This window comes from Suncus etruscus, chromosome 17 (assembly GCF_024139225.1).
Source record: "Suncus etruscus isolate mSunEtr1 chromosome 17, mSunEtr1.pri.cur, whole genome shotgun sequence".
Taxonomy (NCBI): Eukaryota; Metazoa; Chordata; class Mammalia; order Eulipotyphla; family Soricidae; genus Suncus; species Suncus etruscus.
The window spans coordinates 17418551-17440953 of NC_064864.1; the positions used below are offsets into that span (position 1 = coordinate 17418551).

A 22403-nucleotide genomic window follows, 5' to 3' on the forward strand; every position below is an offset into this window, starting at 1 on the left:
TTATTTATTTATTTAGTCACCCAATTCACAATACAGACCAGGCAAAGGGCCAAGGGTGAGGTATATGGGGTGCATTTACTGTACCTCCTCTTTCTATACAGTCAGTGTAAAGAACACAGCCTGTGGTAAGCATTAGGAGGCCATACTGTTGTTAATTTTATTAAGCAAGCATTCTTGTTCTTCATAAAGACAAATTCTGATGAGAACTTTATCTCAGTCTCTTTCATGTGTTGTCAGTCCCTGTTGAGCATTTCTTATATACATGCCTGGGTTTTTTTTGCTTTCCTGTATTCTAGTTATTATTCAGGTGTGATGAAAATTTTCCTTAATGTTTTTAGATCTTCTCTTAATTCTTCTCAATAATTTATTAAGATCTATGTGGGGCCTTAGAAATATTATAACCGACGATTGCCACCGTCACACCTTTACTATTGTGTTTTTTTTTAAACACTTATCCTTTAAGAAAAAAAACAGTTTACTGAACTTAAAAACAAGTAACTGTAGTAGAATGCCTGTCTTGAATACAGGCAGGGGAAGAGAAGAGGTGGGGAATGTTACACTGGTGAAGGGGGATGTTCTGTTTGTGACTGTAACCCAACTATAATCATGTTTGTAATCATGGTGCTTAAATAAAAAAAAATTTTAAAAATCAATAGCTCAGGGGCCGGAGCGTTAGCATAGCGGTAGGGTGTTTGCCTTGAACGCTGACCCAGCACGATCTCGGTTCTATTCCTGGCATCCCATATAGTCCCTCATGTCAGGATGTTATTTCAGTCCCCAGCGTCTCATATGGTCCCTCATCAGGATGCTATTTCTGAATGCATAGCCAGGACTAACCCCTGAGCATCACTGGGTGTGCCCCCCCAAATAGCTCAATTTACATATTTTCATTCTCTCTGACATGCTAATTTAACCACTGTTTATTTTAATCATTTATTCTAAGTGTTTTTTTTTTTTCATGCTTGATGGTGTATCATTGCTTCTTCTTGAAGACTAATCACACATAATCATTAACTCCTGTGCACCAAATTGAAGTACAAATAGCAAAACACCAATGCATTTCAACAAAAATACACCTACTCTACCTAAGGCAGGCAGAAACCCCATCTCTGAAACGCTTTTTAGCAAGATAGCTTTAAAATTAAATAAAAATGTAAACAAGATTAAAAAAAGAAATATTATAACAATTAACTAGTTTGATGTTTTTAAAATCTGCTTAAACACACTCGAAAGTTTGTCAATTTGGTTTACTTTACAAACCATGGCCTAGATCTGTGTTCAATCTTTTTATGCCTGTGGACTAGCATGGGTCAGTGGCCAGGTAGCTGAGACCATTGGCCTCAAAGATTACATCCTTCATCATGGATATGATGTATGTCATGTGTATGTATGATGTATGTCAATGTATGTTAGTATGAAGCACGATCACATGAAAATTGCCAACTAGTTAGTGACAGATAAATTTTCTCAGCTTCAAAATTGCCGTTTGCCTTGTTCTTACTTTTTAAGGTATAAGACCAATATACCAGCTAATTCAAACTAAGTTGTCCTTCTGTGATTACTTTATTCCTCAAGAATATCTAAAATTAAAAATCCAGCTGGAAAGTTCAAATGCTTGCCATCCTGTTTTACCATTACCTAATAAACAGGCAGCTTTCTGGAAAAATCCAGAGATGATTATTTTTTTCTTAGCTGTTCTTGGCTCTGGTGATTATCCTTAAAAATTTGCCCTATTCCCCTGTTACATTTAAAAAAGGTTTTGGAGCTAGTACAAAGATTAGGGAGTGCATGCATTACACCCAGATTCCATCCCCAGCACCTCTTGGTCCAGTGAACATGAGTGGGTGCAACCCTGGAACCCACCCATGCCCCCTCGCCAGCACTGGCTGGCTGCTCTGGGCAGTCACGGAATTGCAGAGCCTGATCAGCATTGCAACCTTGAGTCCTTCCATTCAACCACTAGCCTGATGGTCTGTGATGGGACCTGGCCCCCTGAGGGCTGATTGGAAGCACCCTCATATAAATAATTAGAGCAACCAACTTTTTTTTTTGGGCCACACCCAGCGGTGCTCAGGGGTTACTCCTGGCTGTCTGCTCAGAAATAACTCCTGGCAGGCACGGGGGACCATATGGGACACCGGGATTCGAACCAACCACCTTTGGTCCTGGATCGGCTGCTTGCAAGGCAAACGCCACTGTGCTATCTCTCTGGGCCCAGAACAGCCAACTTTTTAAAGTTACTTGTGATTCCATTTTTTTGTTTGTTTGTTTAGTGTTTGGACCACCCCAGTGGTGCCCAGGGCTTACTCCTGGCTCTGCACTCAAGGATCATTCCTGATGGGCTCAGGAGACCCTATGGGGTGCTAGGAATCAAACTTGGGTCAGTCATGTACAAGGGAGCACCCTGCCTGCTGTACTGTTGCTCCAGCCCAAGTAACTTATGATTCTTGAGAATTTAAGTCACCTTATCTCAGTATTGAACCTGGGAATCTTTCTTTTTTATATTATTTATTTATTTATTGGTTTTTGGGCCACACCCGGCAGCGCTCAGGGGTTACTCCTGGTTCTATGCTCAGAAATTGCTCCTGGCAGGCTCGGGGGACCATATGGGATGCCGGGATTCGAACCACCAACCTTCTGCATGAAAGGCAAACACCTTACCTCCATGTCAGCTCTCCAGCCCCAACCTGGGAATATTTCTATGGGAATAAATATGAGAGGATTTCCTTATTGTATTTGATGGATTATGATTATTATGAATCCATATTGAAAGGTAATTTTAGAAATGAATCTGCCTTTCTTTTAGGAGTTGTCAGTATAATTTCAGACTTTCTAGTAAAATTATAAATCCTGTAAAGAAAAGCTGTCAATTTATATATAAATTAACATATATTGACTTATCAATGTATGTTGATATATAAATCACACTTGTATATATATTTGTATTTATGTATGCATATTTATGTATAATTTATACATAAATTTATAAATATAAATATATAAATTTATATATAATGTATGTATATTGATGTATAACCACTTTGTTTTTTTATATCTATACTAATAAGCTTCTAGCCCCACTTTATCTCATTTTAGGTTTTGATCAACTATTCATTTCATTAGGTTAAAATTTTAATTATTTGTTTTTATATAGCATTTATGTTCACAAATATTATTTGTTTGTAAAGCAATAAATGAAAGAAAAGCAGACACTTAACACAGATATTAGGTGTAAAAGATTGGCTAACTTAAGTTAATGAATGACAAGTCTTCATGAAGGGTTTACTCATTTGCAGTTGAATTTTGTTTTTGTTTTGTTTTGTTTTGGTGCCATATCCAAAGGTGCTCAGAGGTTACTCCTGCCTCTGCACTTAGATATTACTCATGGCAGGCTCAGGGGATCATATGGATGCCAGAATCAACCCCGGGTTGGCCATGTGCAAGGCAAGTACCCTTCCCACTGTACTATCACTCTGGATCCTGCAGTTGGATTCTTTAGGAGAGAAACTTTCTTTTGCCTTTTTTTTCCTTCCTTTCCTGTTTTGTTTTGTTTTGCTTTGCTTTGTTTTGTACCCACACCCAGCTGTGCTCCGGACTTATTCCTGGCTTTGCACACAGGGATCATTCCTGATGATGCAAAGGAACCATATATGGTGCCAGTGGTCGAACTCAGATTAGTTATGTGCAAGGCAAGCCCTTTCCCACTATACTATCTCTCTGCCCACCTCTCCATCTTGCTTGAAGTGAATTTGTGAATATTTTTGAAAAAAAAATTTGAAAAAACAGTGAATATTTTTGAAAACAATGAACTTATATATGAAGCATAAAAGAATTTTATGTTTAGTAGTAAAGATCTCTCTTTTTCTATAATATCTTCGATACAAGTATCAGAACTAAAAACAAAGTTTGATATCTCATTCTGATATCTCAGAATGAAAGATAATAAAGAGAAAAATATCTTCTGTGTTTAGCAATCAGAGTAGATAAGAGAAGGGGATTTTGTGCCAGCTGTCTCATCTGTCTTATGTAGAAAACATTGTAGAGAACAGTCAAGTGGATTAACTCCCAAGAAGGCACCTGTGTCTTTCCTCAAACACTGGCCTGTGTAAGCAATATAATTAAAAAATTTTATGTAACATTTGCTATAACTTTATCAAATTATCACTGGAGAGTTCTTCACTATACCTTTATAAGAGAACATTTAAAAAAAGAGAACATTAACTACATTAACATAACATAACATAACATTAACATAAAACATTTACACACATTTATATATTATATACATACATTTATATATTAACATTTGTACACATGCATATGAATACACTGGAATCACTCTACATGGAAATTTCAAAAAAAAGGAATGTATTTCCACTAAAATACAAATTTTTTACTTTATATTTATTGTTATTGTGGGCAAAGTAATTACAAATTTTTACAGTGATATTTTTATAATATCTTTATGTAAACATCTTGATTACAAATATGATTGTGATTAGGTTTCAGTCATGTAAAGAACACCCCCCTTCACCAGTGCAACATTCCCACCACCAATGTCCCAAATCTCCCTCCATCCCACCCCACCACCACCTGTACTCCAGACAGGCTTTCCAGTTCCCTCATTCATTCACATGATTATGGTAGTTCTCTGTGTAGTTATTTCTATAATTGCACTCACCACTCTTTGTGGTGAGCTTCATGAAGTGAGCTGGAAGTTCCAGCCCTCTTCTCATTGTCTCTGAGGATTGTTGCAAAGATGACTTTTTTTTTCTTAAAACCCATAGATGAGTGAGACTGTTCTGTGTGTCTCTCTCTTTCCCTCTGACTTATTTCACTCAGCATGATAGATTCCATGTACATGTATAGGAAAATTTCATGACTTCATCTCTCCTGACTTATAGTGATATTTAAGGCACATAGTAGAAATGAATGAGGGGCATTCCCACCAACAGTGTTGTCCACTCCTGTTCCCAGCATACATTCCTCTTACCCCTCCTCTACTCCCCCCCCCCCATAATGCTAGTGCAACTGTTTCCCCCATGTACAGCTTGATGTAGATTGGGTATCATTTCTGTTGTCCTTGACTTTGGATTTTGCATTCAATTCTGATCATTTTTTAAATTTTAATCAAAGTGGATTACAAATTTTTCACAGTAATATTTTAGCTACATAGTGATAGTAAATCAGGGGCATTCCCACCACCATATTGTCCTCCCAGCATGCATCCCATACCCCCCTCTTTTAACGCCCAGGCTCTCTGTGTCTAGTATGTTGTAAATTGGGTATCAATTCTGTTGTCATTGGCTTTGGACTTGGTGTTTAAGTCTGATCATTTATTTATTTCTATTTAATGTTCATGTGACTGTTTGGTCCCGGTACCCTCCATTATTTCCCCCTTCATTTGTGAGGCAAAGCAAGATGGTTCAAGTTGTGTGGTTCTGTTTAAAGGAAAGAGAAAAAAAAAAGAAATAATAATAAAATAAAATGGGGCAAAAATAGAACAAGCAAAAAGTCTGATCATTTTTTATTTCCACCAAATGGACATATGACATATTTTTCTCCCTCCAATTGTGGTGCTGACCAAAGTGATTCCAATAATGTGGCTCTATTGGAGATATAAGAAGGGAGATGGGAGGGGTCTGTCTAGGTGCTGTAAGTATCCCTTTGGAGGAAGAAAGGGGAAAGAAAAAGAAGAAAAAAGTAACGAAACAAAATAAAACGAGATAAGACTAAAACAAAACAAAACAAAACAAAAAACCAATAAGGGAGTAACAAAAATAGTACAAAAAGTATTAAAAAAATTAAAAACGAGTAAACCAAAAACCAAAACCATCAGCTATGAATAAACAAACCCCCCAAAAATGAAAGCAAAAACAAGAAAAAATAAAAAAACAAAACATAAAACAAAACAAACAAAACCAGACCAACAACTTCTTAAAAAAGGGTTGTTCCTTTCTTTCTTTCTTTCTTTCTTTCTTTCTTTCTTTCTTTCTTTCTTTCTTTCTTTCTTTCTTTCTTTCTTTCTTTCTTTCTTTCTTTCTTTCTTTCTTTCTTTCTTTCTTTCTTTCTTTCTTTCTTTCTTTCTTTCTTTCTTTCTTTCTTTCTTTCTTTCTTTCTTTCTTTCTTTTTTTTTGGTTTTTGGGCCACACCCAGTAACGCTCAGGGGTTACTCCTGGCTATGCGCTCAGAAGTTGCTCCTGGCTTGGGGGACCATATGGGACGCCGGGGGATCGAACCTCGGTAGGCAAGGCAGGCACCTTACCTCTTGCGCCACCGCCCGGCCCCTCTTTCTTTCTTTCTTTCTTTCTTTCTTTCTTTCTTTCTTTCTTTCTTTCTTTCTTTCTTTCTTTCTTTCTTTCTTTCTTTCTTTCTTTCTTTCTTTCTTTCTTTCTCTTTCTTTCTTTCTTCCTTTCTTTCTTCCTTCCTTCCTTCCTTCCTTCCTTCCTTCCTTCCTTCCTTCCTTCCTTCCTTCCTTTCTTTCTTTCTTTCTTTCTTTCTTTCTTTCTTTCTTTCTTTCTTTCTTTCTTTCTTTCTTTCTTTCTTTCTCTTTCTTTCTTCTTTCTCTCTCTTCTTTCTTCTCTTTCCCTCTTCTTTCTTTCTCTCTCTCTCTTCCTTCCTTCCTTCCTTCCTTCCTTCCTTCCTTCCTTCCTTCCTTCCTTCCTTCCTTCCTTCCTTCCTTCCTTCCTTCCTTCCTTCCTTCCTTCCTTCCTTCCTTCCTTCCATCCTTCTTTCCTTCCTTCCATCCTTCCTTTCATAGGCACAGTAAATATTGGGGAAATTAGAATGAGAATTCCCTTGGTCTAAGAGATACATGGCTTCTTCGCCCTTGAAGCATACTGCCATGGGAACAACTACAGGCTTCGTACTCACTCTTTTATACACCCCCAAGGTCTTTTTATGGTGCCAGAAGACTTTCCACTCAAATGTGGGCGATAACATCCCACTTCTGTAGCTGAAGATCTTGCTATTTGTGTAGGTCATAGGGCGAAGGCTAGGAAAGAGTTTTTATTTGTTTGTTTATGTTTTGGTTTAGAATTTCTGTTCCATCACTATTGTTGTAATTATTCTTCTGTGATTAGTGGACTTGTTTTGCTCAGATCCTAAGTTAGAGCCTAGGCTATAGTCTTTCAGCATGGTTCCAGATGTTCTGCTCAGTTGCAGTTGTCAAAGTCAGACCTCTGGTATTAGAGATCATGGTTTTTGTGCAAATTTGAAGCTGAGGCTTAGTCAAGGAATTTCCTCATTGGTCCCTTGCTAGGTTCTGTCCAGTCTGTGTTTGTCAAGGTCAGTCTTCTGTAAATAGCAATTTGGTTTTTGCTTAGGGCAAAGGATGACATGTCTCCCAATTGTATCATACCGCCAGATGATGAGATAGGGCAGCCCTCTCTTAGCTCAAGTTGTTGCCATTTCCTCGTGTCAGGATGTATTGGTAAAACTGATGCAAGTTCCCGGAGAGATAGCACAGCGGCATTTGCCTTGCAAGCAGCCGATCCAGGACCAAAGGTGGTTGGTTCGAATCCCGGTGTCCCATATGGTCCCCCGTGCCTGCCAGGAGCTATTTCTGGGCAGACAGCCAGGAGTGACCCCTGAGCACTGCCGGGTGTGGCCCAAAAACCAAAAAAAAAAAAAAAAACTGATGCAAGTTGGTGCGGGGGTGGGGGGGTGGGGGGTGGGGGGGGCATTCGAAATTTCCCTGGGTGGAGTATGGCTCCTGGTGCTGTTGTTGGGACCTGTGTCAGTTTCATGTCTGGGATCTGGGGTTCTGGGTTGGACAATCACTGTCCGATCACATGAAGTCTAAGTTGGGTCCACATGACATGTTCAGGATGGAAGGCGAGCCTGTAAAATGCAAAATTTTAAAATTTCCACCAAAAGATGAAAAATTTTAAATGTGATCACAAATTTGATAAAAATATTTTTAGCTCTGCTTAGTTTTATGAGTAAAGATAAGTATGTAAATATAGCTTAATAATATATTAACTTTCAGATTTGCAAATTAGACCTCCCATATTCTTTAGAATGAAAGTGAGCCTTCCTTTCCTTGAATTCATTGAGCTTAGTTCACACTGAAATCAATTTTAGGTCTGTGCTTTGCAAGTATGAATTGAAAATGGGCTATGTGGGTAGGGTTGGGGGAGCAGTAGTTTTCTTGGCATTGGCACCTGGATAACAAAGTACCTCAGGAACAAGCTGTCATTCATCAGTGGAACACATGATTTTTTGTCTTGGAATTCAGGGTGGGCAGGAGTTACAGTGAGTCTGTGAAGAGATGAATTAATGTCCTGTTAGAAAGGTGCTGAGTCCCTCCCGAGGCAATAGCCCATATTTTAACATGTAAGTATAATATACATACAGAAAAGCACATACATCTCAAGTGCACTGCCCGATGAACTTACATGACCAAAAGCTCCTTCTAGTCACAGGCTCCCCCAGGTTCACTATCTGATTCAATTCTCCTGGTTCTAAACTTATACAACTGGATTTGTATGTTATCTTTTTATTGCTATCTGGCTTCTTCAAGTTGTATCTGTGGAAGTCATTGGATTACCCAAGATAGTTTGTATATATACTAGGAATGTATACATTCTCATAGCTGCAACGCTCTGGGATATTTAGCAAAGGTCTCCAGACATTGTCTGCTTATGAGAGCTGGGTAATAGAGGAAAAGTTGCTGCTAGCCATTCTGAAACACACTGGACAGCCCCCATCACTACCACATGGCCCAGAGCCAAGAAGAAACATAATATTCTATTGTGTGGATATGCTGCAATATATTCCACATATCTCTTAGTACATCAACTCTTGAGCATTCATGATCATTAGGCAACTCAAACCGACGTTGGAATTTTTGAAAACTATGCTTACCACAGTCTCCTCCAAACAAGGAAACTAGAAAACAGGAAATGTTCTTTCATGTTGGAAAAGTGTTAAAATCAAATGAATCATTAAGTACTGTCTTGGTTATATATGTGCAACTTTTTTTTTTTATGTTTTAGAAACATTACCTGAATTTGAAGAGATTCTGAATATTGCATTTTGCTTGTCCTTTCACAAGTTGGTAGCTATGTGGATTTTTTTTTTCAGTTTGGGGCTATTATGAACAGTGAACAAGAAAGATTTTTGAGCACTCCTAGTTAAATAACTAACAAATAGGCTTTTTACTGTGGGTCATTTGATCTATATAATTTTCAAGAAAAATTTAAGGAATGAAAAAAAAATAGGAGGGTAAAAAGAAAGGTCTAGAGAATGACACTAAAAACATTATTTGCCTTACAAAAAGAAGAAATTCTGATATACATGTAGATCCTAGCACTTTTAAATGTATTTTATAATCAACTAAGCTAAGTTACAGAATGACAAAATTTCCTAAAATGGGAAGATGCTAAATCATTCGTTACACTAAGGGAAGTCATTAAGAATGCCTCTCTTTATAATCTTATAATAAAAGCATAATCTGAGAGTATAGGTTTGTAAGAAACTCTGTAAGAAAAGAACATGGACAATATACTCCAAGGACGGAGAAACCCCATATCGCATAGGGCAAGTGAATTCCTTTTCGAATAACCCCAATATTTACTGTGCCAGGGCAGGAGGGAAAAAAACAAAAATACAAAAAACACAAAACCTTGGACATTTATATATATATATATATATATATATATATATATATATCTTACCTTCATTTATTATCGTTATTATTATGTTTATTTACCTAGCTATTTTGGTCGATTTCTCTGTTTGGATGTGATTATTGAAATTGTTGTCCCCAATTATTCTTATTTTTTTTCTCTCTTCCTTTCTCTTCTTTCGTTTTGTGCTACGCCATGTTTCTTATTTCAAGACCACGGCGTGTTTTTTTTTTGTTTCTTTTTTTTATTATTATTATTTTTAATCTGTTTTTTGTGGTGCCTATCGATATAACTGGAGTCCTCACTGGATATTTGACACTTCTTTTGGTACTGGTGGAGTGTTTCACCTTCTTGTTCTCATTCACTTCCCAAATTGATGATGAGAACCTCTAGAAGGATTCTACCCATTTTCGGGGTATTAGACCCTTACCCCAGTTTATTTACTTTCTCTTTTTCAGGCAAAACCACGTAACTTGAACTAGCTAGCCCTGCCCCCACTTACAGGGGGAAATAAGGGAGGCAGCAAGACCAAACTGATGCAAGACTACTAAGTAGTAGGTTAGATACAGAGGGGACCATATATTCTAGCCGCCCTGAGGGGGAGGGAAGAAGAAATGGGAGGTAGGACAAAAACGGAGGGTTAGGGAGGACAATTTGGGGATGGGAAGCCCCCCTGATTTTATGTAAATATGTACCTAAAATATTGTCAACAATATGTAAGCTACTATGATCAAAATAAAAATTATATTAAAAAAAAAGAAGAGAACATGCATGCAAGACCAGCATATCCAATATTAAAAATTGTGTAGGGGATAAAGCATTCAGATTCAGAAGTCAGGACTTGTAGCTCACCTACAATAATCACAAGAATACATTCTATATTATTAGATATCCTACACAGAAATGGTGCTTACTATGGGACTAGCACTTTCCTTGACCGTGGCCAATCCAGGTTCAATGTCCAGCAATCCATATAATCCCCAGAGATTGTTAAGAATGATCCCTAAGTAAATCAGGAGTAAGCCTTGAGCTTTGCTTTGTATGACCTAAAGCATCCCCATACACACATGCAGAGAGAAAGAAAGAAAGCCCCAAAAAAGAATGGAGCTCACTATTTCTAAATAAAATAAGGTCCCTAAACCACACATATGGAGATTAAACACTAAGAAACAAAGGAATTAGCATAAGGCAAACCTGCCTCCATAGGAGATAAATTAATGCCAAATACCAGTGAAATGGCATGCCCCAAAGTAGTGAGCCTCTGACCAGGCCCTTTCTTCCTTGCACTAAAGGTGTTCCAATAGTGGAAACTGATGTATAGCTATGTGGGCTCATGTAACTTCATGGAATAAATGTTGTTCATTTTATTAGACCGGAATAGTTAGGTTTACCAAGCTGCTAATAGTTATGCTAGTGTGGATATGAGGGTCTGCGGGAGGATGGGGTGGGATAGAACATGTTATGCTAACTGGTCTTTTCTCCTCTCCATCCCTTCTCACATCCTTTCAAAGACAGCTTTTATATGACTCAGCATGGAGTATTTAGTTCTCAGCCTAAGCACTAAACCTCTTTTTTGCACTAAAATAAATAAAATTCTGTATTATAAAAAGGTATCAATGCTTTCAGTAGATTCTGACTGCTTATACAGTGCAACACATACAATTATAGTCTCACTTGTACAAAATTAAGTTGAACTCTTTAAATTAAAAGAACGCTGTTTTTTTGTTTTTTGTTTTTTTAATTTTTATTTTCATCATATTGGCTGACATATCTTTCACAGTAGTATTTTAGGTACATATTAACATTGAATCAGGGGAATACCCATCACCAAATTTGTCCTCACCCCCCCATCCCTGTTTCCTTCCTGCAACCCATATCCCCCCACCATCACCCCCCAGGCTGCTAGAGTAGGTGGTCCCCTCTTTGTCTAGCTTACTATTAGTGATCATTTATCTGTTTGGTCCTGGTACCCTCCCTTGTTTCCCCCTCTATTTGAGAGGTGGAGCTAGATAATTCGAGTTATGTGGTTTTGTTTGAAGGAAAGAAAAGCAATAGAATGAGGTAAAAAAAAAATAAATGAATAAATAAATAAAAGAAAAATCAAATAAGCTGAAAATGGGCGGAGTCCTTTTAGAAGCTTTCAACCTCAGTTTGAGAGAGGACATGAAAAAGATAATTGAAACACCACAACAATACAGAAAGAAATATCAAATTAAATATCCAGTGAGCACTACAGCAATAAAGACAAGCACCACACAATAGTCTCGATCCTGAAATCAAACCATGCCAGAGTGCAAAAAGAAAGAGAAAAAAAAAAAAGAAAGAAAGAAAGAGAAAGAAAAAATAAAATAATATCGGAGACATCAACTTCAATATCTACACCAAAATAAAGAAGTCAAAAAAAAATAAACCAATCAATAAATATATATGGATAAAGTGATTATTTTTGTGCTTTTTTTTCTTTTTCCCCCTGTATAGGCACAGTAACTATTGGGGATATTATAGAGGTAATTCCCTTGGCCTAGGTGATTCAGGGTTTCTCCACACCTGAAGTATACTGTCATGGGATTAACTATAGACTCCTTGCATGATCATTTACTCTCCCCTCTGTGCTTTTGTGGTGTATGGAAGACTTCTGCTTCATTCATGTATGGTAAAATCAGACCTCTGTATCTAGAGATCTTGGTATCTGTACAGCTCAAGGAATGGAGCTTATGAAGAAGTCTTTCTGGGCCCGGAGAGATAGCACAGCGGCATTTGCCTTGCAAGCAGCTAATCCAGGACCAAAGGTGGTTGGTTTGAATCCCGGTGTCCCATATGGTCCCCCGTGCCTGCCAAGAGCTATTTCTGAGCAGACAGCCAGGAGTAACCCCTGAGCACCGCCGGGTGTGGCCCCCCCAAAAAAAATTTAATAAAAAAGAAGTCTTTCTTTATGGTTCTAGCAGTTCTGCTTCTTCAGTGTCGTTTTAATTCATCTTCTGTAGTTCGTGATCTTGGTCATTATGCTGCTCTTAGGATGGAGCCTGGAATAGAGTGAAAGCTAAGTTTTTAATAAGATTGTTTTTCTTTTTCTCATTTTATTAGATAAGAAATTAAACTTACCAGGAGGCCGGGCCATATTGGGAGCTACCCTGTTAGTTCAATGCAAGCTTTTTGTTTCCATGCACACTTCAAATTTTTCCATTAAAATGAAAGCTGGACAGCCATATTTATATCAGACCAAATTGCATTTCACCTCAAGAAAGTATTTAGAGACAAAGATAGACAATACTGATTGATCAGAGGAACAACAGACCAAGTACTAACCTTGATCAACATTTATGCATCAAATGTAGAATCAGTAAAATATGTGAGGCTTTTGCTCATAAACCTAGAGAGACATATGGACAGAAACACGATAGGTTTGGGAGATTTCAACACGCCATGATCACCACTAGACAGATCCACTAGGAGGAACACTAGCAAAGACATGAGACCTAAATGAGAAACTAGAACTAGGACTAATAGATCTATACAGATCCACTGAGACAAACTGGTAATTTTAGATGACAACCCAAGTATTTCTTCATTTTATTCAGTAAACTATCAGATTTTTATAGTGATTGAAATGAGTTAACTCCACTTTTTAGGATAACAATAATATGACATTTAACACAACTCACCGGCCAACTACATGACCATCTTTGAATAAAATATGTCATAAAATGTTATCTTCAACATTTTAATTACACAATTTTAGCAGAATAATGTTCATATTTTAGTGTGTGCTATTCCAACTTAAGTTGGTTTTCTGGTTGCCAGAAAACATTAAATCCTATGTAAATAAAAGGGGGAACAAAGTAAATGCACACGGTTGAAAAATGTAAAAGACATTCTTGCTTTATAAATCAAATTTTTATCATGGCAATTCAAAGAAATGAAGATTTACATTTCCACAGAAGTTTAAAAACTGCTCTATGCAAAAGAAAGGAAGAAAGAGAAGAGGAACAAAGAAGAGGAAGAAAGGAAGGGAAGGGATGAAATGAGAAAAGAAGGGAGGGAAGGAAAGGAATGGGAAAAGGCAAAAGAAAGAGAAAAAGTAAAACTTTTTCTCACTCTTGCCATGTCTCTATTTTGATATCAATGACCATAAAAGTATTTGTTTGCTTAAACTTTGCTAAATTGGTTTGTTCCCATGGGTCTATGGAGGAGTGAAATATAGTATGCTCCCACCCCCAAACTTACTGACATGAATCTACAATGGGGCAGCTTTGAGGCGGATTTTTGTTTTCAGTTGAACCCAGAAGATCCTTGCCAGGGGGGAAGATTTCATAACTAACAATCACACAAGGCATCTTTATCATGGCCATTATAAAAAAACTCTGGGAGGATTTACTGGTAACAGAAAACTACCTCAACTCTACTGGTGCTTTTTCCAATCTTGAGTGAGAATCTTGAGATTAAGCCCATCATAAGGAAAATCTCATGTATTGTAACCATGTAGAATATGCTTCCAAAAAATTAGATCACAGCCTCTAAAAAGATATGTTGTTATCTGGAGCCCCATCAGCTGACACTTAGGGATCTAGATAGGTCTTCCCCACTAAATAAAATGCCTTAACCCATGTGTAATCTTTCCAACCTTTTTCTAAAAAGATGTTTGAGGTGTCAGAGAGTATAGCAGGTAACATGCCTGTCTTTGGACACAGACAACTGGGATTTGATTCCCTAACACCCCATTTGATCCCCTGTCTGCCAGGAGAGATCCCTGAGCAGAGTCTGGAGTAATCCCTGAGTACTGCCAGATGTGACCTCAAAAAAAATCATAAAGAAAAATATTTTTAGTGTCAGTTTTTGTAATCCAAGGTCTTTGCTAGTGTTCTGCCTAGTGGATCTGTCCAGTGGCAATAGTGGCATGTTGAAATCTCCCACTACTATCACATTTCTTTCCATATTTTTCTCTAGGTTTGTAAGCAAAAAGCCTTACATATTTTGATGACTCTACATTTTTTTTTTTTGGTTTTTTGGGCCACACCCGTTTGATGCTCAGGGGTTACTCCTGGCTAAACGCTAAGAAATCGCCCCTGGCTTGGGGGGGACCATATGGAACGCGGGGGGATCAAACCAAGGTCCTTCCTTGGCTAGCGCTTGCAAGGCAGACACGCCTTACCTCTAGTGCCACCTCGCCGGCCCCTGATGACTCTATATTTGATGCACAAATATTGATCAGAGTTAGTACTTCTTGGTCTATTTTTCTTGATTAATAAGGAGTGTTGCAAAAAAATAAGGAGTGTCTATCCTTGACTCTAAGTACTTTCTTGAGGTGAAATGCAATTTGGTCTGATATAATTATAGCTGTCTTGTAATTTGACTTCAAGTTTCTCTATGTGGTTCCTCACCTGTGTAATTCTACTACAATAGCTTGCTAACAATAATTTAGTTACTCAGTTTCATTTGCATGGTTTCTCTCATCTTCTGAAAGAGTTCTTTTTTGAGTTGGTTGAATTGTTCATCTATAGATTGCTTAATTTCACAGGCTAGCGACACCTTGATTTCTTTTTTTTTTTTTTTTTTTTTTTTTTGTGGTTTTTGGGTCACACCCGGCAGTGCTCAGGGGTTACTCCTGGCTCCATGCTCAGAAATTGCTCCTGGCAGGCACAGGGGACCATATGGGACGCCGGGATTCGAACCGATGACCTTCTGCATGAAAGGCAAACACCTTACCTCCATGCTATCTCTCCGGCCCCTTGATTTCTTTTTTTGTTTGTTTGTTTGGTTTTGGATCACACTCAGTGGTGCTCAGGGATTACTCCTGGCTCTGCACTAGGACATTGCTCCTGGCAGGCTTGGGGGACTATATAGGATGCTGAGAATTGAACCGGGGTTTGTCCAGTGTTGGCCACATGCAAGGCAAATGCCCTACCACTGTGCTATCTCCCCGGCCCCAACTTCTTGATTTCTGTTGCTGAAGCTTTATGTGTTAATTTTAGGTCCTCATCTATAAGGCTCAGGCAGTTGCAGTTGTTTTCCTTATGTTTTCCATTGTTCTTTGAATTTAGTGGGTTGGAATGCCAGAGTTTCAGGTTGTTTAAAACAGTGATCTATTGAATTGATTGCATAAAAGTATATTGCTTTAGAGGTTATTTTCCTAAACAGCGAGGTTATCTGAGTATGATAGAAATATTGCCAACTAATTCACTGGTTTAGTCAACTGAGTTTTGAGTTGCATATTTTCTAAGAGAAGGAAGTGCTAGGTCCAATCTGCCAGAAAATATATGATATAAATTAAAATGTCTTCGCATGGACACACTAGCATCCACATGGTTTGGGAAGAGGAAAGCTGATGGAGGGAAGAGAAAGTCCCTCTCTTAGCAGATGAAACTGAAATGGGGAAAGAGAGAGCAGGGAGGTCAGGACCAGTGGTGGAAGGCAAAAGCAACTTCAGAATCTGTTATTCCTAACTCTTTTAAGCTTCTGTTCCTTACTCAGAAGAAATACCTTGCATAAAGCATTGTAGAAAAAATAAGAAAACTGGAGAATAATATGCAGCTTGCAAGTAATTTTGAGTTTTTTTATTTGAACACCATGGTTACAAGGTTGTTTGCACTACAGTTTTGTTTTTTCCCATAAGTAAAGTTGTTCATGACTGAGTTACAGTTATATAGTACATAACAACTTTCGCCAGTGTGCATTTCCTGCCACCAAAGTCAACTGTTTCCTTTTTGCCCTCCCTGATGCCCTCTTCCCTGCCACCCACCCTCCTCTGAGGGGCAGGCATTTTACTTCTCTCTTCTCTCTTTCTCTCTATCTCTGTCTATCATCTATCTATCTATTTAGCTATTTTCTGTTTTTTCTGAATATCATCTGAGAAATAAAAGACAGTGTGTGGTGTCTTTTATTTCATTATATTCCACAGATGAGTGAGATTATTCTGTTTATCCCTCTTCCTCTGACTCATTTCATTCAGCATAATACTCTCATGTTCATCCATGTATAAGGAAATTTCATGACTTTTTTTTTCTAATGGCTGCATAGCATTCCATTATGTAGAAATAACATTTTCTAGAGCCACTCATCTGTTGTCGGGCACCTGAGTTGCTTCCATTTTGAATTAATTTATAATCAGATTGTCTCAAAAATGTTTTCTCAAAATGCTGGAATATTTAAAGTTGGGTGGCACTTTAAATGTATATCTAATGAAGGTGGAAGCTTGCCCATAGATTAATCTTGATTTAAAATTAGAAAGGAAGAAAAAGATCTGATTTTTATGGTCTTACCTTCAGGACTTAAATTTTTGCTGAACTAAGTGGATCACTATTACAGGAGTCTCTTTACTTCCGCAAGGAAGAAGCCACAGTGTAAGCACTGGAGGAGTGGTTCACATCTTCTCATGACATTTCCATATCACATGTGCAGACAATGTCTGGGGATTTCTACCTCGTCATGGGACATTATGGAATATTTACTTTGCCTGTTTGTGAGCTCCGGATAAATGGGATCAGAGAGTGCATACTCCTTTCATGTCTGCCTTCTTTCAACACTCTCTGTTTGTGAGACCCGTCCTGGCTGCTGTGCGCCCTTGTCCTTTGCACGTTCTCGTTTGTTCAATTCCATTGTGTAATGACATACTGGTTTATTTACCAGACTATTGTTGAAAGGCTCTGAGTATTTTCAATATGCTTAACCAGCCCTGGGAAGTAGAGTTTTTTTATTTAGTTCATTTTGCAGACAGGAAAAGGAAGCTTTGGGCATTTTTGAATTTAGTTACTTCAAGTCCCACAAGTCTTTATGGCCTAGTCCAACTTTGAGCTCAGGAACCCAGCCTTGTGAGACGGCACTCTCTGATCCACTCTGTTAAGTCTTAGGGTCTGCCTAAGCCCTTTGGTGAAAGCAGTTCTTTGATATGTTTTTGTCCTTCTTGTGTCATTTTATTTACTTTTGGTTTGGGGGGCCACATAGGATCCAGGCTCAGGGGCTACTTCAGGCTTTGAACTCAGGAGACTATGGATCTAAGTGATAAGTTCTGGACTAGGCACAACGTGTCCCCTTCCACATATTTACCCTCATGTCCATGTGTTTTTGGCCCCCCTTCTATCATTTGAAAGAATTTAATTGTGAGATTAGGAAAAAGTATATAGATTAGACTATGCGCCTAGTATGAGCTCAACCTGGTTTGATTCTCAGTACCACATAGTGACCCTACCACTATCTTGGGGTCTAACCCTGAAAAACCTAGACCACAAAAGTATACGGGTATCCATACCACATGAGCCAGATTTTTTTTAATTTTTTACATTTTTAAATATTTTTTTGTTTTGGGGGTCGCACCCAGTGGCACTCAGGGGTTATTCCTGGCTCTACACTCAGAAATGGCTCCTGGCAGGCTCGAGGGACCATATGGGATGCCAGGAATCAAACTATCATCTGTCCTGTATTGGTTGAGTGCAAGGCAAATGCTCCACCGCTGTGCTATCACTCCTGAGCCAGATTTTATTCTCAAGCCATTGCATTAACCTGCCAGACACCTGAGCACTGCTTGAAAAATCACACACACACACACACACACACACACACACACACACACACACACACACACTCTTTAAAAATATGCAAGTAAAAAATGAAAATATGCCATTGTGAGCCTTAAAGGAGCTGAACCAAGAGACAAAACTGTCATCACTCTTGTCATGACTCATCACTGAGTCTTAACACTTTGTTCCTAGATTGTTGTAGAGAGAGGAAGGACTTGCCCAAGCCCATCAGTTCACCTTGATGGGTCTGAATCCTGAGATATCTTTACTAGATTCAAGCTGGAAAAAAAAAATATCCACCACCCCATTTCAAATATATTTAAAAGCTAAATTGACTCTCCTTTTGGTGTGTGTTTTGATTTGGGGCCACAGCCAGTTGGTGCTCAGGGTTTACTCCTGAGTCTGTGCTCAGGGATTGGCTCAGAGGATCATAAGGGATGCCAGAGATCAAACCTAATGACATCATGCAAGGCAAATGCCCTACCTGTGTGCTATTGTTCCAGCCCTGGAGTTGACTCTTTCTCATGCCCAGGATTCTCTATTCGCTCTCAGCCACCCTTTACCATTAATTTTAAGGTAATGTGTGAAAGTTGCATGTTTTTAATTTAGGTTATTAGATCTTGCTGGAAAAAATGATCTAATCTTTAAAAATTTGCTGTATCTGAAATTTCAGAATTGGTTGTAAATTGATAGGCTCTGAAGATAACATCCTTTCTTATAAGTAAACTTGTTTTTAGCAGCTAATAGCTTGAAATTAAGACTTTTAAGCCTGAACTTCCCCTTTGGTTGACAGCAAAAAAAATAAAAAAGGCATAGTTTTGAAAAAATTTTTTCTAAGGAGAGAATATAGTAAATGTATTAAAATGCATAAAAAAGAATGAGATGAAGAGATAAACATCTTCTATGCTCAAGTAGCTTACATATTTAATATATACATTACAGCTTATTTTCTTGAGAAGTATACCCCTAGGAGAGTACCAAATAACATACAAGACATTCAATTAACTTTGACTTTCAAATAAACAATGAATAATTTTTAACGTAAATGTGTCCCAGCATGCATGGGATATAGTGTATTTTTGTTAAGTCTGGCCACTCTGCAGAGGTGTTAAAGGTCATTTTAGCATAATTACAGTCTATTAATACTTTTTGAGTGCTTTTTGCTTCATGATTTGTCTTGGAGTTAGCCTTCAGAGCCTCAGCAAGGTGTGTGTGTGTGTGTGTGTGTGTGTGTGTGTGTGTGTGTGTGTGTGTGCGCGCGTGTGTTTTACATCATTTTACCCATTGTTCCTAGTTCGGTAGTTGGTGTATAGCTGGCATTCAATAATATTTTTTGGAAAAAAAAAACTAATCAAAAGAATAAAAGTAGTATTGGGCTGGAGCAAGAGTACTGTGAGTAAGGCATATGCCTTGCAAATGTAGCCAACTTGAGCACTGCCAGGAGAAAGTCCCTCAATGTAGAGCCAGGAGTAAGACCCGAGCACCACTGGGTGTGGTCCAAAAACTGAAAGAAAAAAATGAGGCATGGAACAATATGGATTATTATATTTGTAAACAGGGTATGAATCAGAGCTCACGTATATGAAAGATAATGACTAATGGTATTTATTTTGGATAAACTGGTTTATTTACTTACTAAACTAGTTTATTACTTCATTTCAAAAAAAGATGAAATGGTTGAACAGGATAGTCAATGCAGACTTCATTATCTAATTTCAAGCTGCCCTTCTAGAATGTCACCTACTTTCTTACATATATAATTTTGTTCTAATGTTTTAAACAAATAAATTGTGTGTCTTAATATTTGTACCTAAATCTGGATAATGTTTAATTTATTCAAGACTATATCTCTTCTTGAATTAAAAAAAAAACATTGTATTGAGGTTCTATGATTTACAATATTGTTATTGATGGCTTCTCATTTACATATTCTAACACCACACCCATCACTAATGGACCTACCTACCTTCTTCCCCCAAGGATCCCAATACCCTTCCCTTTCAAAAACTCCTATTCAATTATATGGATTAGTTCAAGGCTAATTCTAATAACCATCCAGATATAACCTGGAGACATACTATTTGATTAAAAACCAGTTATAGGTTTGATCTGTAATAATCTTCTAAGGAACTTAAAACTCATTCTAACACTTCATTTATATAACACCAAAATCTTTTAGTATATATTATATATATATATACTTTTCAACATTAAAAATATCATATGGAGCCCATTTTTTATTGTTAGAGTTCATCTTGCTATTTTTAAATATAATGATAAAATTACAAATAAATGCAATATAATTATAAAGTCAACAAATCTCCTGTTATATCACATATGGTATTTGTAATTAAAGTTATATATTTTCTCTCCTCATCAAAGAAATTTCCAAGAAATTAAAACTTACCCACCACTTTTATTTATTCAAACTTCTTTGTATGACTAACTAAAACAGAAAATATTTTTTTTACTTGAGCTTGTACTCAAATTCAGTCCCACCAGTTGTATCCAAGCTGTAGTACAATCAGAAAAATTGAAGTTTCCAACTGAAATTTAAAAAATTGATAAATTTAGCTACATTTAAGAAAAATAGTAAAAACTACTATGCTGGACCTGGAGAGATAGCACAGCGGTGTTTGCCTTGCAAGCAGCCGATCCAGGACCAAAGGTGGTTGGTTCGAATCCCGGTGTCCCATATGGTTCCCCCGTGCCTGCCAGGAGCTATTTCTGAGTAGACAGCCAGGAGTAACCCCTGAGCATCGCTGGGTGTGGCCCAAAAAAAAATAAAAAAAAAACTACTATGCTATACGTAACACTATTCACAAGGTCAAAGGACAGATGATAGTAAGGTGAACTATGATATAAAGAACACCTTTAAATCAATAAGCTAAAGAACAATCAAGATACAAAGAGCTCTTATTAATCTGTTAAAAAAAAACAGTTTCATGGGAACATGGGGAATAAGTATGAATAAAAGTTTAAAAAATGAATAGGCTTAGGCTGGAGTCATGGTATAGTGGGTAAGGTGCTTGGCTTGCATACAGCCAACATGGTTTCTATCCCTTGCACTCTGTACAGTCTCCCAAGCACCACCAGGAGTAATTTCTTTTTTTTCCCTTTGTTTTGTCTTTAGGAGTAATTTCTAAGTGCAGAGCCATGAGTCAGTCCTTAGCATTGTTGGGTGTGGCCCTAAAACCCAAGTAGATAAATAGATAAGCTAAAGATGTGATTTAGGGTGTAAGCGGAAGCTTCATGCCCCACTCCTGAGGGATTGGGAAATGGGAGAGCAGTCTGACAGCAAATGCCAATACAGGAATTAACCCACACAAGGTTGAAGGTCCAAAGTTTTTCACTCCTAGCACTAAGACCAGCAGGCAGAATAGCCCAATTGTAGAAGATTGAAACCACAATCAACTCCTCCCTGGGACCCCTGGTCTTTATTGGGAAGAGAAAGACCACCCCCTAGGGTGGAGAACAGGAATAGTAAAGAACCAACCTAGAGGTATTTCCAGTCCTTGATTGACAAGCACAAGCAAAGAAGAGTTATCCTAAATAAAATGAAAACTGGTTATTCCAACAAGGGTGTATATAAAGGACAAGCTTCCTATATATAAATCCCTGAATTCAATTCCTGGCACAAAATAAATAAAATAAAATAATAAAATAAAAGGAGTCCTAAACACAAGAAAATATGTGCAGTGTCAGTCAGAAATTGAGACTACAAAACTATTAAAATTCATTCACCAATGAAAGAAATCCATAGGTCCACAGTATATTCTGTGACAATGTTGCCAAGAAGTTGAGATTCCATAAATTTCTGGTGAAAGTATGGGCTGTTATAATCATCTGTAGAAGGAAAGTTGATGATAAATTTCAATGTGACAAATGCCAGCTTGATTGAATTGTGCTTCTAAGCATTAATTTCCCGTATACTTTCTCATGTGATATATCAAGTACAGACAACTCATCACTATACTGTTAGCAAGAATAAAAGATTGGACGTTGGGCCCAGAGAGATAGCACAGTGGTGTTTGCCTTGCAAGCAGCTGATCCAGGACCAAAGGTGGTTGGTTCGAATCCCGGTGTCCCATGCCTGCCAGGAGCTATTTCTGAGCAGACAGCCAGGAGTCACCCCTGAGCACCGCTGGGTGTGGCCCAAAAACCAAAAAAAAAAAAGATTGGACGTGATCCAAATATCTATTAAAACAGGAATAAAATTAATAAGAAATCTCTTTCAATTGATATAGAAAAATTTGCCTTA

The 22403-nt window shown here is 37.8% G+C and overlaps 1 protein-coding gene and 1 non-coding gene across 2 annotated transcripts in view; one reads left to right on the plus strand and one right to left on the minus strand.

The window, feature by feature from the left end:
• PAPSS2 (3'-phosphoadenosine 5'-phosphosulfate synthase 2) overlaps window positions 1-22403 on the plus strand; it is a 105713-nt gene that overhangs the window by 19445 nt on the left and 63865 nt on the right. The gene's annotated exons all lie outside the window — the stretch shown is intronic.
• On the minus strand, window positions 12-142 carry LOC125995592 (small nucleolar RNA SNORA51). Its single transcript, XR_007491089.1, has one exon. It is a non-coding gene; the product is annotated as a small nucleolar RNA SNORA51 (small nucleolar RNA).